The sequence below is a fragment of the Lasioglossum baleicum genome, chromosome 13 (assembly GCF_051020765.1).
Source record: "Lasioglossum baleicum chromosome 13, iyLasBale1, whole genome shotgun sequence".
Taxonomy (NCBI): domain Eukaryota; kingdom Metazoa; phylum Arthropoda; class Insecta; order Hymenoptera; family Halictidae; genus Lasioglossum; species Lasioglossum baleicum.
In genome coordinates this window covers 1,864,777-1,881,688 of record NC_134941.1, presented here as the reverse complement: position 1 = coordinate 1,881,688, position 16,912 = coordinate 1,864,777, and the positions used below count along the sequence as shown (strand labels likewise).

Sequence of the window (16,912 nt, the reverse complement as noted above, 5' to 3'; positions counted from 1 at the left end):
GATCTAACGTAGTATGCATTATTCCGAGAATAATTGTAAACTTGAAGCTAGTTATTCTGAACCAAATTGTAACTAATATATTTAAAATCACAAAGATTTTGTAAAAAGGAAATTAGCTGGTTAATAGAATGATACAAATTTTTATTTTGAAAGTGGCCTTGGTTTCAGATGCTGAATATATCATTTTATTTTTCATATAGAGTAGATTCTTAGATGACGATTAGGAAAACAAAATGTTTGCTCTACCAAAACGAGTAGTCTTTTTTTAAATGAAGTGCGAGTCTTATTTTCAAGGAAGAATATAATTTTGACAAAACATATCTTATATTTTATGTATGTATACTTACTATTGTATGGAACTTACATGTTCCAAACGCTACGAGAATATTTTATAAAAATTACTCAGCATTATACAGTTTTACAGATTAGAGTGATCGGCTTTAAAACAGTTTCTTTGAGGGGTGACACAGCGATGCTAAAGCTTTCCCCATTTCCTTAAGTAGTGCTGAAAGAAGTAATTATCTCTTAGAACGTTCACTTTATAGATCACAGTTAAGCGTAAAACCGTTGACTGGATTGTCACAATGGATTGACTGTAAATGAATGTCTAGCTTCAAAGAAAATTGCAGTAGAATTCTAACCATTTTTCTTTGTCGATTAAATATAAACTGTCTACTAAAAAAAATATTATCTTCAAAGAGAATCGTATTCGCACAGTTAAAAATATTTGGAATGGACAAGAAGTTTTCTAATAACCATTGCACGTACAGTCAATGTAAAGCGTACATTCGTACATTATTTAATAACGAATAACTTTTTAAAATGTGGACCAAACAGCTTGAATTTTTTAAAGGAGTTAGACAGATTAGTTTACTAGCTAATGTATAAATAATTTTTTTTAAAATTACTATTGGTCGCAATTGCGAAGAAAAAAGTAAAGGTCATGATTTGAAAATTTTGTATCTTCGCCTATAACGAAAATTGAAAACACACACACATGCCTTTTGTAAATCTAAGTAAGTTATAAACATGTAGAAAGTTTCGTCAAAATCAGTTGACGCATTAAAAAGCTATAGCCATTGTAAGATGTAAAAATCTGAGAATTTAGAGTTTTTGTGTAGTTTTAGTGAATTTTTATCGTAGAAAATTTTAAACCAACTGTTATTTTTGGTCCCTGGTGAAAACAAATGACAGATGTCATGAGACATTGATTTTGATTGAAGGCTTCGCGATTTTGCGCTACAACATAACTTACAGCTGCATTCGCTAATAATTCCTGTAAAAATATTCACTTGCTACTATTATTATGGGAGAGAGGGAGTACAACTGAAAAGAGGTTGACGTATCAAAGAAGCGATGCGTGCAAATCTGTTAGAATTTGCGGCGTCGATGTGTGCTTGACCAGGGAAATGCCCTACAATATATCCTGTTTGACAGCCTAGCCCATCCAACGCGTATTGGCTTCTAAACCAAATTTGCGACCACCAAATCTAATTTAGAGGTAGCGGAAACCTTTGTATAATCGCCAGTGTAGAATAAACCTAGAACCAGACCAAACTTTGGTACACGGTGGAATAAGCCTCAATCTAATCGATCAATTACCCCCACAACTCCACGAGAAATCTCTGTTTACAGTAAATCTAGGTTATCTCGTACTAACAATTCTTTCGGCCGCTATAAACTATAAATAACATACCTAATCGTACTTATATATTTCAAACGCACAACAGTTTTAGCGAAGTTTCCGTAAACACTTCGCAGCTACCACTGTCAGTACGCGATCACTGTCTAGTGCCTACCCACTCCACTGTCATGCTGTCCTTCTCTACGTTCTGTTTTCTTTTGAACTCTCGGCGCGGTCGGCGCGGTAGACACAGTCATAAAAAAAATAGTGTCAGTATGCGATCACTATCCGTGCAGAACACCGGCTGTTGGACAGTAAACGCGACGTTACTGTAGTTGTTTCGCTATGTTTTTCTCTTCGTTACATATTACAAAACGTGTTCATTGTATCTTTTACTCATTTTTACTCATTTGTAACAAACAGACTAGGTGCTCTAACAAGACAAATATCGAGATACCTACTGTGAACCTTAAAGGTGAACTCGTGCTGTCATCAAATAAGTTTGTAAAAATTATATAATCATAATTGATTGGTATTAGTTGTGCGAATAAGTTCTTTCCCCTTTTTTTCAAAATTCAAGATTTTATTACATTTTACGTACATAAAATTTTCTGCACGCATATTCTACAACACTTATACCTAAAGAAACGGCAAAAACAACATAAAATCGATATTTTGAAAACAAAAACCCTCTAAAACATCTGACCAAACATTTTTGTTGCGTTTTCTTTCTTTAAAAAGTGGACATAGCGATATAAAACACTTAACGCGTGACGAAAGAATAGAGGTAAAGGAGAATGACAAAAATTCTCATCCGAGGGACGCGAATAATTTCTTTTCACCGATTACAATATTGCGGGACTTCATTAATATCGTTTGTACTACAAAGGGAATTTGAGTTTCCCGAGTCTACTAGAGGAGAGTGGGGTTGACCGAGTGACGCGCCTACCTGAATCGGCGTAAACCGCAGCCTTTGTTCGCTTGCTCCGCCCACATTTTAGAGTTCCCGAGAACTCCGGAAATTCAATTTACAGAGGAAAAATCGCAAAATGTGATATCATTTTCCGAAGCTTGTAATATATAAGCAATAGTTGAGCTTTACGGAGAATGGTTTAAGAATTAAACGATTAAACAGGACAAAAGACTCTGTTGTGGATCCAATCCACCTAAAACGATAAATCTAACAAAGAGAGGTCACATCTGCGAGATCGCTGATTTTAATGAAACTTTTCTTGCTGATTCTAGAGACAAAATTCGACATTAACGTAGTGGAAACATCATTATCATGGTTGTCAACTTTATTTCTGTTTATAAGTAAACTTTTCATAAACATTAGAAGCAACAAGTCGTGTTCAGTGTAGCTGTATATCCATTAACACTATCATTATACTTTCTGCAGCGAAAATGTAACTGCCAACTATACCTTTCCAACAGTATACATTCATTTACGTAATTCTCATCCTACGAAACATTATAGCTACAAAACAAATCGTGTCCCAACCTTTACGACAGTCCCTTAAATATTTATGACTAGACTACGGAAATCTTTATGCAATGACTTTTAAAAATTCTCAAAAAATACTAGGATATAAAATATGACAAAAAGTACGATTCTATTGGGCTGGCAAGAAAGTAATTCCGGTATTTTAAGGTAAAACAAAAACCCAATTTTGTTATTCAATACGTAGTTGTCGCAGCTTTATAAAAATATCCAATAACTTTATTAAGCTACCAGGAAGATGGCAAAAGATCATCGAATAAAATGAAAAATATTTGATCGATTAAAGTTCATTCCTTAAAAAAATTTTTATTTCACCTTAAAATACCGAAATTACTTTCTTGCCAACCTAATAATTTATTTCAGATCTAAAATGGCTACTATGTACCATGAAAAATAAGATTTTATTTAAATCGAGTTTCTCTCTCTCTCTTAAAATTCGTCTACAAAAATTGCAAATTGTATAAACATCCGCAGTCTAGTTATGACTTAACTTAAAACTAAGTAAAACTATAGGATAAAATAATAATATGACATAATCATTTTGCACGCGCGCTGTACGCAGTGAGTTTCGTGCTGAACTGGCCATTGGTAGCGTTCGTGTCTTGTATAATTACGCGGTTCAATAGTGGCCAAATTGCTATGCAATTATAAACCGTCCGCCGACGAAGCTGACTCAAGCATAGATAGTGATGGGTCTTTAAGTATTGTGAGCTGAAGCCAGTTGACGTAATCGTGCCTCTCGATCTTTTTTCCGGGCTGACGCGTCTCGAGTATCAAACGGATGAAGCGGCTTGAAACAAGCAGGGAAATTGTAAGCCAATTGTAGGCTCGACTGGTCTTAAGAGGCTTAATTACCCATCATTAAGTGTGGTCCGTATTAGTTGTACGAGTATAAAACTCACACAGGCAATACATTGTCGACTTCGTAATCCGAGAACCGAACTTATCCTTGATTTAGCTTGGTCGCTCTCCAAGTTTTCTCTAATTGATTCTATGCACGTAAGCGGGAAAAGTTTATATGCAGTCTTAAATGTTTATAAAACTAACGACGAAGAAAAAAATATTTCTAGATGTTTTATACAATGTGAGGAGCTTTGTGCATAGATGTACAATCAATGTAAAAATTATTCGTATCCCCTTTAAAAACAAATAACTTCTTTCAATGTGGACCGATTGAATTCTTTTGAGATGTTGGAAGGATTAGTTCACTAGCTAATGTGTAAATAATTTCTTTAAAAATAGTTATTGGTTGTAATTGCGAACGAAAAAGCAAAGATCACGATTTTTTAATTTTTTATCTGTGGCTGTAATGAAAATTTAAACGACTCATTTGTAAATCTAACAGAGTTAAGGGACATCACCAAAGATTAACGCGCTGATTTTGATTACATTTATAAAGGATATAGTTTGTTAATAAATATTATACACGTATTATTTTTTATCTGCAATGATCCATAGCTAGAGGGATGAATATATCCAGGGAATGAATGTATCAAATATCTTGGGAACTAGACGGTCCAGCACAATGATCTCTTTCTAAATTTGTGTTTCCGATAAAGGAATGTAGTCATCTAAAAAGATTTCAGAAAAAATGATTTGTTCGAACAATACTTAAAAAATGCATGATTTCATGAGCTTTATATTTCAAAAGCTGAAATTGCAACTGAAAGTGATGACGAGAACGTGTCTATCCACGTCGCACAGTGGGAACTTTGGATCAAACTCGATTAAAAATCAAAAAATTTTCGATAGAAATGAGAATTTCAACGAAAAAATGATTACATTAGTTTTGTTCACAAAAATCGATTTCTTGCAAAATCCTGAGGTCGTAGACAAATTTTGAGACCAGATTTGAATTCAGCGTGAAAAAATCTACGGGGAATGATATATAGCATGTTAAAAAAAAAATTTTCCGCGCGTGGTACTGGAGAAACCACATTTTCTTGAAATTCTACATGTTTAACGAATTTTCTCAACGTTAGAAAACGTTCGTATCATAATTTCTCTATTCTTCCCATATTCTGCAAAGTTTCAGCTTTAATTTTTAAAAAATTTAATCGCTCTACCTTATTTCTATCGGAAGTTCTTTGATTTTGAATCGAGTTTGGTCCAAAGTTCCCACTGTGCGTCGTCGCGTCGCGTTGAAGCATTCGAAGTGCTTACAGTAGGACTTCGATGGTTTAATGAAGAAAAAGAACGTAATTCAACAGATTTATTCATTTGAAAATCATATGCGATTTAGCAGTCAAAACGATTTAGAATCATTGGATATAATATAAATCGTAAAATCTCTTGATTTTGATTTAAATCACTGAAATGTAATCCTCTGCACTCCGAGCGGAGTTATCACTTATCTTACAGAACCAACGGAGCGATAAAGGTTAATATCAGAAAAGTGATTGTCCCGTTATCCGAATGCTTTCGTCTCCTTATTAGTTCGGATATGGAAGGAGCTCTATTGTACTCCATATTTACATGTATGTAGCTTTAGATATCCGACAGGTTAGTGTCAGTGCCTACTGACAGTATTGTACGTATCCGTTATGGTTTAGCTTGCAAGGGTTAGATTCAAGGGGTTACACGCCTTGCTTGCGGTCTCATCAATTGGTGCGTCACGTCTCGAGGTTTATGATACATCAATAGCTATTCAGTTACAAAGCCATAATAGCAGTGCGCATGTGCTTATCAAACGGACCCTTTTGTGATTTAACCTCCAAATTTAACTGCTAATGTACACTGCTTGCCTGTAATCATTCCAAAAGTAGCCAATTTCTCTCGTTTGCATTGTTAATATGATGATATCATGTTTAACCCCTTGCCGTACTTTGACGAGCCAGACTCGTGATGAAGATTTTTAACAAAGTCTAACAAGTATGAATGTTACGTGTTTTATTTTAGATGAAATTGTAATCAATATTTAAGCATTACAATAAATGTAGCCGTACAAGAAACATACATTTTCCTTTTCCTTCTACGACATTTTTGTGCATTAAGACGTTTTAATAACTAGTCACTGTAACTGTAAAAGGAAAAGTACGGTTAGGGGTTAAAGACTAGTAATTATAGCGATACAATGAGTGGTATAAATAACATAAATAATGTGATGTTAGGTATGTAGATGGAGTCTAATTCTCAAGACCTTCTCATCGGTTACCATGTTCAGGTACAAAATACAAAGAAGTACCGGAATTACATTGTGTATCCGAAATATTCATAGTCACTCTTCCAAGAGAATGTGAAAGTAGTCGAAAGCAAATGATAGAGGAAGCATATAAACATTTGTTATAGTATTGTCTATGTATAGTATAGTGTATGTATAGTACAATCAATCAGGGTACTAAATACATGAAACCGCGTTGAACTATTAATATATACGGTTATTTTATAAAAACAGCTTTTTCAACGCACACAAAAGTCCCAATATTTTGAAGATGTTTGTATTTAGAAGATATTTTTCGATTAGACATATAAGTGGATCTCGCAACCCCCTCGCCTCCAAACCTTTTATGTAATAGCCAGAAGTTTCCTAAAGCTAAGTAACAATAAGTGTCTAGATTTTCAAGAATGATAACCAGCAATGAACCGAAAAATTATACCTCTCACTTCTTCGACATGTGTGTAAAAGCAATTGGAGTCTCCATTAAAGCGAGATGCTGTAGACTTGTTAAATTAAATCAAATGCTGACACAAGCCTGTTGCATCCCTAAAAGTGACTTTTTCGCCGTCGAACTAATTCATGATCTGAACTCTCTGAATAATTCGTTCTTACCCCTCGGAACTTTTCTAACCTCTCTCCCCCTTCCCGGTAGAGACTCTATTCTTTCTATTAGTCCTTTCTAAAGATTTGTTTGTTTCAGGTGAGAGACTTTAGATGGAATCAAGAAGGAAGACAGAGGTAGTGTTTATTTCTCTATAAAAATACTGCTACCTTTCTGAGAATTATGGTATATAAAAGAGAATAGAAAGCCAAAATTTACACCACCCGTTATCGATAATAATACTATTTCACTCGTGGACACGTTCCATTTTAGAACAGTGTAACCTGTAAACATGCAGACCGAATCTTCGAAGGGCAGACCGAACAGCTTAGGTTATTACTAGACTGCGGATCTTTATGTAGTTATGGATTATAAAAATGTTCAAAAAACGCTGGAGTATCAAATTCGGCGGAATTTAGTACGATTTTTATTTATTTTGGACCTACAAATGTTATTAGCAAAGAAAATAGAATTTATTTGGTACAACTTTCGTAAAATTTGTCTACAAAAATTGAAAATTACATAAACATTCGCAGTTATTACTAAATGTTATTACTAGCTATTACTAAATGCAAACATTGTAGCGTTGTTTCTAATTGTGGATTCGTTGGACTTTTTTCTATGATCTACAATTTGCAATCAGAATTTTTTCTATTTCTTCTATTTGTACTAGAATTTTTTCTATTTTTTCAGGGCAAATACTTTGTCACTTTTTATATGTAGATCGAGGTTTTCCATATACTTGTCATTAGATTGCGGATCTTCATGCAAAATAAAAAATGTTTGCATTGATTGCAAGACAGAGGAGCGAAATAAAAATTTCTTTCTTCTTTTAATTATCTGATAAGCTGAAGCCAATACGCTGATGTCTTTAAATCTTTTTAATATGTCCACTACTTTAAATTGTGCTTACCGATTTTTGTCATAAATGCATAAAATCCGCAATCTACTTATCATGCATGCTTCACCATTATGTTTGTTTGTTCGTCTTAATCGTTCATGCGTTCATACACTTTTTTTGATTGTATGAAAGATGGTTTTATCGATTTTAATTTCCCGAAGGAATTTGTATTTTTTACCCGCTCACTTGAATAATCTAGACAAATTATGTCACGATAAATCTTGTCCAATAATTTTCGACACAGATTATAAGCACGCGACAGTCTCGAGAGACCATGAGATCGTTCACTTGACCTGAATTTAACCACGGCATGGCACCCAGATCTCGTGATACATATTACAGTTTCACTTTTGGCTCTCAAATGCTTAATAATTATTTCATATTGATACGATAGAGGTAGTCAAATTGAATAGGCATTCAATATGTTGTCCTCTTCTAGAGGAATCGTTCGAGAGCTCTTTGCAATTTAACCTCATGCATATAATGTTTCAAGTAAATATTTTGGTATCCTAGTAATATTATAATGTTATATATTAAATTAATATAATACAATATATATTAATAGTAATATTAAGAATAATAATGTTAATATAATATATAAATTAATATATTAAGAATAATAATATTAATATAATATATAAATTAATATATTAAGAATAATAATATTAATATAATATATAAATTAATATATTAAAATTTTCTAACAAAATAATAGGAAAAATATGCATCACGATATCAAATTGTGCTAGCTTCTTTAAACATTGATAATTACAAACTGACGTGCAGTACATCGATCTGTATTTTAAAAGTTAATAATTTTTTAGTATAAATGTGTAGCCTCTTACAACCACGTGCGCGAATTGAGATCGTCCGAATATACAGGGTGAGGCACCTAAGACTTTGACCGAAAATATCTCCGTTGTTTTTATTAGATGTACAAATAAGTTCCCGGCCTTTTTTCGTCAAATTCAATATTTTTTCACTTAAAATACAAGTATGTTTTAATCGGGAACGTAGTCTTCTTTTGCTTCTACAATTCTTCCACTTCTCGGTCAGACGACGAACCCCTTGGTGAAAAAAAGATGGGGGTTTTGACTCGACGAAGTCGGCGAGGCATTTTTCGACTTCTTCAACTGTTTGGAATTGTGTATCCACCAAATGATGTTGTAGCGATCTGAACAAGTGATAATCTGACGGAGCCAGGTCTAGTGAATACACCGGGTGTGGCAAAACTTTCCAGCCCAACGAATCCAGATCGTCACTGGTCGTTTTTGCTGCGTGTGGTCTCGATTTGTTGCTTTTCGACAGTACGTATGGAACCCTGCGACCTTGCTTTTGAATTTTTCCTAGCTTTTTCAGTCGAACGGAAACGTTTTGTTGTGTTACGCCTAACCCAGTAGCAAGCTCTGTTTGCGTTTGGCAAGGATTTTCTTCGAGTAATTGCTCCAAATCCTCATCAGGAAATTTTTTCGGCGTTCCTGCTCTCTCCTTATCTTCGAGGTCGACATTTCCACTGCGGAATCTTTGGAACCACTTCTCGATGCTGCTGATAGATACAGCATGTTTTCCCAATGCCTTACATATCATTTCTGTTTTTTTTCAGTTGATAAGCGACAAGCATACAATGCCTAATATGCGTCTTTTATTCAGCACACTAACTAAGCAATTTTGCAAATTACCACAAAATTGTCAACGTTTCGGTCAATATTTAGACCATTTTCAAGAAAAATTTTTATACAATTCCGTCTGTAAAAATTATTAAATCATTGTATAATATGTAATTTATGTTGCATTACGCAAAAAAAACCAAATGTTCCTTAGAACAAATCTACTTGCTAAGTGAACAAATTATTTTAAACTCTTTACAACTTTATAACCACGAGTTGATTCCATGCCTGTGATATACGAACCGAGGTAAACGTTAGAATTTGAAGTGGCAATGAAAGAAAACATCGATCGACCCATTCATTGGCCAATTAATATTTGGCGGTAAATATGAACCGTGAAAAATCCAAGCACAAGTTTCCACTGTTTGTATACCATACGAAGTTGTGGTAATTTATTAATTGACATTCAATCTACTTCTGATGTACTTTAAAACCATTAACAGATTTGATTTGTTAGAAAAATTCATCATAAAACATTACTGGTTCAGTAATGCTGCGTAATATTCGTGTATCTTAGGTGGTTCATACCTAAGATTTACGCTATGATGTTTAATCGTGTGAATTGTTTCTAATAAAATCCTTTGGTGCAAGTTGGTCTCTTTTTCTACTATTTTGACATTTTCGAAATTAAAAGCATGGTCAAATTCTATTGAATGCCTCGTCAATGCAGTGTGTTGTGCTGGAGGTAGAAATATGTTATGTCTATGTATATTCTCTGATCCGAGTCTCCAAAAGTCTTGACGTTTGTCCTATGTAAGTATAGCTGGCTACAACCCTTACAAGGTATTGAATAAACTAAATTGTAGTTTTCTAACAATGGTACTTTATCTTTGATCGCGGGGAAAAATTCCTTTAGATTATGTGGTATTTTGAAAATTGTGTGAATTCCTACCTTTCTGAATATTCTTTTAATATCGTTAGAATAATAGGTCTAAATATTGACCGAAACGTTGAAAATTTTGTGGTAATTTGCAAAATTACTTAGTTAGTAACATCAGATCGAACCACTGCGCTGAAAACATCAATATACGTTATAAACATAATAATAATTTGCAAAAAGCTAATAATAATTTGAACGCACAAAAATATGCCTTAGTACAGCGGTTTCCAACCAAAATTTCTTAATAAAAAATTAATTTTCATATCATATTATGTTTCTACAAATAAATAATCATACCAATTTTTAAAACGCGTCTATACTATTATATCTATTAAAAATATAAAAGATAGAGAGGCGCGGAAAAAAATTCTTTTTTGGGGAGTCGTAGTAGCATAAAGGTTGGAAAGTAGTATATTAAGTACCTAAATTAAGTACCTAAATTTGAACTCTATATTTTAATTCACCCACAGTGATATTGCAATTGTGTAGTACATATTAGGTTGTCCCAAAAGTTTATTTCGGAATGTGTTCCTTGAATGTTGCTAAATAAATACAAACAATGCGATAATCTTTATGGTAATGTTTTAGTACTTCCTGACATGAATTTGCATTATGTGCATGAATCGAAAACTAACTTTTGGGACAACCTAATTATTTAGCAATATTAACCCTTAGCACTCGAATGGCGACTCTGAGGGCCCAAATAAAAAAGTTTTAAAAAATGCCTCTTTTATTTTTGCATTTAACCTTGTAAATTATAATGTTTGGAAAATCTTTTTTGCATATCATTTCGTAAACCATTGTTTCTAATTGTTTATAAAAAGTCAGGTAGTTTGGTACAATTAGAAAAAAGTTATTAGTTTTTAAAAGGTGTACGAATACTTTGTACACCCACGTAGATATTGTCCAATAGCTGTACATTAACGAAACCAAGGTAGAATTTCATTTCGGTTTAAAGGAAATTAGCAGCATACACATTTATTAGACTCTGTTTAGAATCTTCATCACGATTCAGACACGATATTGTAAGGGAAGGGGTTAAAACGATGTTGGTGATAAAAATTGTCGAGAGAAATTCGTCTCTTAGGAGTGTCGTTTATCATGAAAAATATAACATTTAAACTGTGACGAGATAATACAAGAGGGAAAGCGAACGCCTGTAAATGTATCCGGAGGCTATTCTGTTTGCGAGGGAAGTCAAGAAGTCGGTGAAACGGTAGTTCAGTACTCTGCTTAGCATTTAAATATTGCCTACCGGGAATGCGTCCTCTCGCTATTCACCTCGAAACAAGAGACCGCAAATGGCTGAGGTATCTTTACAAAATTAAACCGTCCTATTCTCCGTCCTTGTCCTCTCCTATTGCCATGCGTGTTGCGTCTCGATGGAATTGCTTACGCTCGAATAATTTCGCGTTGGTAATTATTGAAAATGTTTGAACGGCTTCTCTAATGTCCATGAGAACTACAAGGTTCGGCCATTAGCAATAAAGAGAATTGTTATGCAAGGATTAAAAGTAAATAGGAAATAGCCATTTCCATTATACTGAACGCCTTAACGTTCTAAACATAGAATGTATAATAAACACGTTTTTCAACTGCGTTAACTGGACTAGAATACTAGTTATATACCCTAATGTGTTATCGTTATCATATTTAATACATTCAACGACTGCGTTCGTGTATTTTACGTAAAATAAGTCGTAATAAATTAATTGTTTGCACCTTGTTATTTAACTCGTCAGCTTTATGGCTTGTCATTGGAATAAACGGCTGTTATGAAACGAAATTTTGTGGTTCTTTAAACACAAGTTATTTCTTTCTGTTAACACGGTAACTGCCACAACGCGGTGGTCGCGTTCGTTTTTATCATGGTATTTTGAAAATACAAGATGGTTAAAGTGGTACCTAACCACTATGATAAACACTTAATATTTATTTAATATTTATCATGGTATTTTGAAAATACAAGAGGGTTAAAATGGTACCTAACCACTATGATAAACACTTACTATTTATTTAATATTTATCATAGTGGGTAGGTATTACTTTAACCGCTTTAAATGCAGACAATTTTTATTTTGCATAAAAAGCCGCAGTCTAGTTATTATACACCAAATCCTAACAGAATTAAAAACACTATTAACCCCTTGCACTCGAAGCTATTTTAACTCGAAAATTAAATATTTCTTCCGACGTAGAATAATTCCATTCTGTATGATTTTTTTCATTTTATAAATATTAAATTAATATAATACCTCATAAAATATTTAAATTTGAAGGGTAACCCTCAGCACTCGAGTGGTCACTCAGAGTCGCCACTAAAAATTATTCAAAATATTGTTTACATTATTAAATATGTTGCGGACTTAACCAATTACTAAACATTTAAATATTTGATGAGGTATTGTATCAATTTGATATCCTGTGACGTGGCAGATTTAGCCTACGTCACTCCGAACCTTAGACGAAAGACCAGGTCACCGAAAAAGCGGTACAATAACGAAACGGCTATAACGAGCGCTCTCCCTGGGACATCCGAACGCCCGAAGAATAGAATTATCGCCTTTGAATGTCGCGCCGCCGGGCGCGACAAGAGTTTTCAGGAACCACCGAAATCGGCGAGGAGCCCGATACCTGTCTCCGGCCGCCGATTGGCGGAAGGCCGCAAGCGAAGACGCTCGGAACACCAATCACAGGGCGACGCTGGCGAGGAAGACGGCGAGGATTGGACCGAGCCCGGATCTGTCAACCCGGAGAAAGCGGCGAGGCTGTTAAACATAAGGACGATCAGCAGTCCACCCTCGTCGACGTCTCATCCGGAAAATGCCATGAGAGCTACACCGGAACGGCTCGGATCCATGGATGCCGACTCACCGCCTTATATCGGCCGGGCTTCGGAAAAATAGAAAATACCGAAGGCCCGGGCCGACATGTCATCGAGTCGTCCCTGCGCCCAGAAACAACGTGATTGGCCCGAGCGTCGCCGAAGACGAGAGTGGGGGGAAAACTCGCTTCCGCGTTCCGAACCATCTCGAACTGGGCCACTGGGTCGAAGGACTGTTTACGGTGCACACGTGCGAATCTTAGACCGCGATTATAAAAGTATTTTGCGACTGCCGCCACTACAGCGATATTGGTAAGTGCCGGTCAGGCTTTAGTTCGATATCATTTGTGACCAGTTCGTGTTGGTTCGGGGACGTTATTTGAGTTCGCGAAAGTTCGTACCGCGGTGTACCGCGTGTTTCCCCGCGTTTACCGTTGACCAGGAGTCGCTCTCCTGAGAGGCTCGCGAGGCCGCGGATCGTGTGTCGCCGGATCCTCGTGCACGAGTTATTCGGGACCCACGATATTCGCCCGGTAATTCTTCGGGTTACCCTCGGATCGTTCCTCGGGAGGATAATGCGCCGTATTCGTTTCGTGTCGTTCACCGTTCGCACACTTCGCCCAGTCTCGAATTAGGAACGCGTACGTCACCGGAGCTCGGTCGAAGTCGTGCCCTCGTGGCTTGTAAATTCACGCGAAGTCCTGTGACGACCGAGCTCGACGCGATAGAAGTTATTCCGCGCGATCGGCCGAACAGCCGCCGTTACTTTCGTGTTCGCGCCGGCAAAGGTATTGACTACCGCCGGCAACGGCCGGCGGATTGTATGACCATCTCGTTTTAATAAACGACTATATTTTGCCCGAGATCAACAGAGTAGCTTCATTTACCGTGAGAAACGTTCTCGTCGCGGGGAATGCCCCGTTCCTTTCCTCACGTGGTTCCCTGGACCCATTCGCGGCCGTCACCGGCCTAAATGATGTTCGCAGATTCGACGTCGTTTTGAGAACCGATCGAATCGTTCGAGAGTTTCGCGTGGTACGGTATAGTACCTGGCGCCCGTTCACTTCGTGTCCAAATTTGTCGTTCCGTTCGAATCTGCGAGGATCTTTTGTCTCGAGAGGACCACGTGTCGCGCGACCGAGCGTGGCCCGGTCGCAAGGCCATAATTTCTCGAAGGCGGTTATCTCTCGGTTCGCCGGGAAATAAACGCCGTGACAAATTGGCGCCCGAACATTGCGGAAATCTCGCCGTAAAAAGCGATTTGAGATAGGCTTTTTAAAAAAGAGACGCGTGAGGAAGTTCGAGGCTCTCACGGGAAAATTCTAATTTCGAAGGCGAAACGTGTGAATTTGAATCGGGCCAACGAAACGGTCGCGTAGTAGAGAAACACGACCCGTCCTTGAGCGGTACTTTCTTTGTCTCGCTCGAACCAACGAACCAACACCTCGTAAACACAGCAACAGGCTGTTGAAAAGATATTACGGTGTCACGTCGTATTTACAACAGCCTGTTCTCTGTTCAAGGTCCTTGACGAAGGCCTTTGTTCATTATATTTTCGAATTTCGTGTGCCATTCCGCCGTTACAATATACCGGGTGTACAAAATTTATTTTCAGGATTCAGGGTCAGAAAAGGAAACGTGATCGCGCGTACTCTCGACGCAATTGCACACAGTGTACTAATAATAATAGTAATAATTTCGGTAATTTCATTTTGTTCCGTCTGGATAACATTATTGATTCCAATTTCAATCCATTATTTAATAAATATTAACGGACCTTCGGGTAATCTGTTGCTGATATTAGTAGTGTAACTCTAGGTTGACAAATTGGCATTAGTCGACGTTGGCCATAGTACAGATAAAATAATTAAAGTTTATACAAGACTAAACAAAATCAAAAAACTAATAGAAAATTTACGTTAGTTAATCAATACCGATCACGCTTCCTCCGCAGTCTGATTTTTTTTTAGTATTTCATTGGAAAAATTTTTATTATATACTGTGCATATTTACTGTGTTTATTTAATTGTGTTTGGACCTCGTTATTGGCGGAGGGGTAACACTTGATTTCGCGGGAGAGGGACACACCACCGAGTGTGACCTGCCCAGGAATCTTGAGTTTCGCCCCAATAATCCCCAATACGAGGGACAACTTATATTTGTTTATTGTGGGTAATACCGTTACGGGACTAGGATCGCCCCTAGAGGTAGTCCGCCCGTAAAGGTCCACAATACCGATACATTTCTCTCATATTATTCTCCTCTTGTATACCATTCCACTTTCCTCAATAATCACCAACTCCTAATATTTAAACATTGAACTTATTGTCATAATTTATGCAAATTGTTTCTTTTTTTTCTTGGAATGGCACACGGTTGTTTAATTGCAATTATTGGGAATTGATAATAGAGAGAAAACTCTCGGTCGCGGGGAAGGTACCGCATATAGCGTAATCCACCCGCGGCTGCGATATTCTCGCATAATTTCACCTCGTTGTTATATTTTGATTATGTTCATGCTGTTTCCCAAAAATTAATCCCACATGCAAACGGTTTTTTTTTTTTATAAAATTTTTTTTTGTGTTATACATGTGGTGGAGGAAGTTGGTTTGTTGTCCGTATATCGTCCGTAGTCTAGACGAATATAACCCATTTGCGATTGAACTCTAGAGAGTTTAACAAGTAATTAAAATTTTCGGACCCCTTTTATGAAATATTTTGGTGAAACGACTAGCGCTAGTCGGAAATAAAGAGATTTGCGGGATCCTAGTAGAAGATACTTTGCGAGTTTTGTTTTTCGGAAATTAGCGAACAATTTGCGGAAAAATAATGGTCACCTTTTAGCGAGTTTCTTGAGGAAATTTGGCGAATAATTTGCGAAAATCTACCGGTAGTATCTTAGCGACCGCGCAGTAATACTGTCGACGGGCAGGTGCGTGGGAAATTGACGAAAAGGGTCCGATTTAGTGTTTTGGATTGGGTTGTTGTTTTCCCTTTTTGGCGCGATAGAGAGAACGAGAAAGGGCTGGGGGAAAGGCAGTAAGTAGAGGTAAAGTCGGAATTCGTGTCGGTAAAAGGAAAATTCGCGTCGTAATAAATACGAGAAAAATTAGCGATACGAAAAAGAAAACGCACCCTCTCTGTCTAAAACGTGATATATCGGGAATAATTCCATTTCGGGTCATACGGCCGCGGTTACAGAAACTCTGTTTCGAATTGGGTGTCGAGGTTCACGAATCAGAATGAGAAGTTCGTTAAATTTACCGAAAAAGGAACATGGGGACGACGGCGGAGAATCGGACTACGGGGACGCGTTAGATCATATAGCGGCCTTGCGCATTAATCAGCAAGGGAAAAATGAAAGCGGCGGCAGATCACCGCCCCGCGAATTTAATTTGAGAGTTCCGCAGAATCAAAGGTGGAGACCGTGGTCTCCCGAACGTCACCGTAGTCGGGCATCAAGTATGCCGAGAACGAATCCCGAATCACGCGACGACCCCGACGCGGAAGTGCCACGCGGAGCGAGACCCCGAGAGTTGAATTATAGAGGAACCCCCATCGCCGAAATAATTAGGCGATGGAGGCTAAAATTCTCCGGTGAAGAGGGAGAGGACCCAGAAGAATTTCTAGAGGACCTCGAACACCAGAAACAGTATCACGGCATCGACGATATAGAATTGATCGACTGCGTAGCAGTTTGTTTCGGGGGCACAGCAAAGCGTTGGCACAAACGCAAGGGAAGTCGTTGTGGGAGTTG

At 37.0% G+C, this 16,912-nt stretch overlaps 1 protein-coding gene across 12 annotated transcripts in view; it reads left to right on the top strand.

Annotated features, from left to right (window-relative positions):
- LOC143215469 (lachesin) overlaps positions 1 to 16,912 on the top strand; it is a 653,313-nt gene that overhangs the window by 349,849 nt on the left and 286,552 nt on the right. For 5 of the 12 annotated variants that reach the window (XM_076437613.1, XM_076437608.1, XM_076437609.1 and 2 more), the window contains one exon: positions 6,983 to 7,020. The exons of the other annotated variants lie outside the window; for them this stretch is intronic. The gene's annotated coding sequence lies outside the window, so the exon portion shown is untranslated. The remainder of the gene's footprint in view (positions 1 to 6,982; positions 7,021 to 16,912) is intronic. 12 annotated transcript variants of the gene reach the window in all.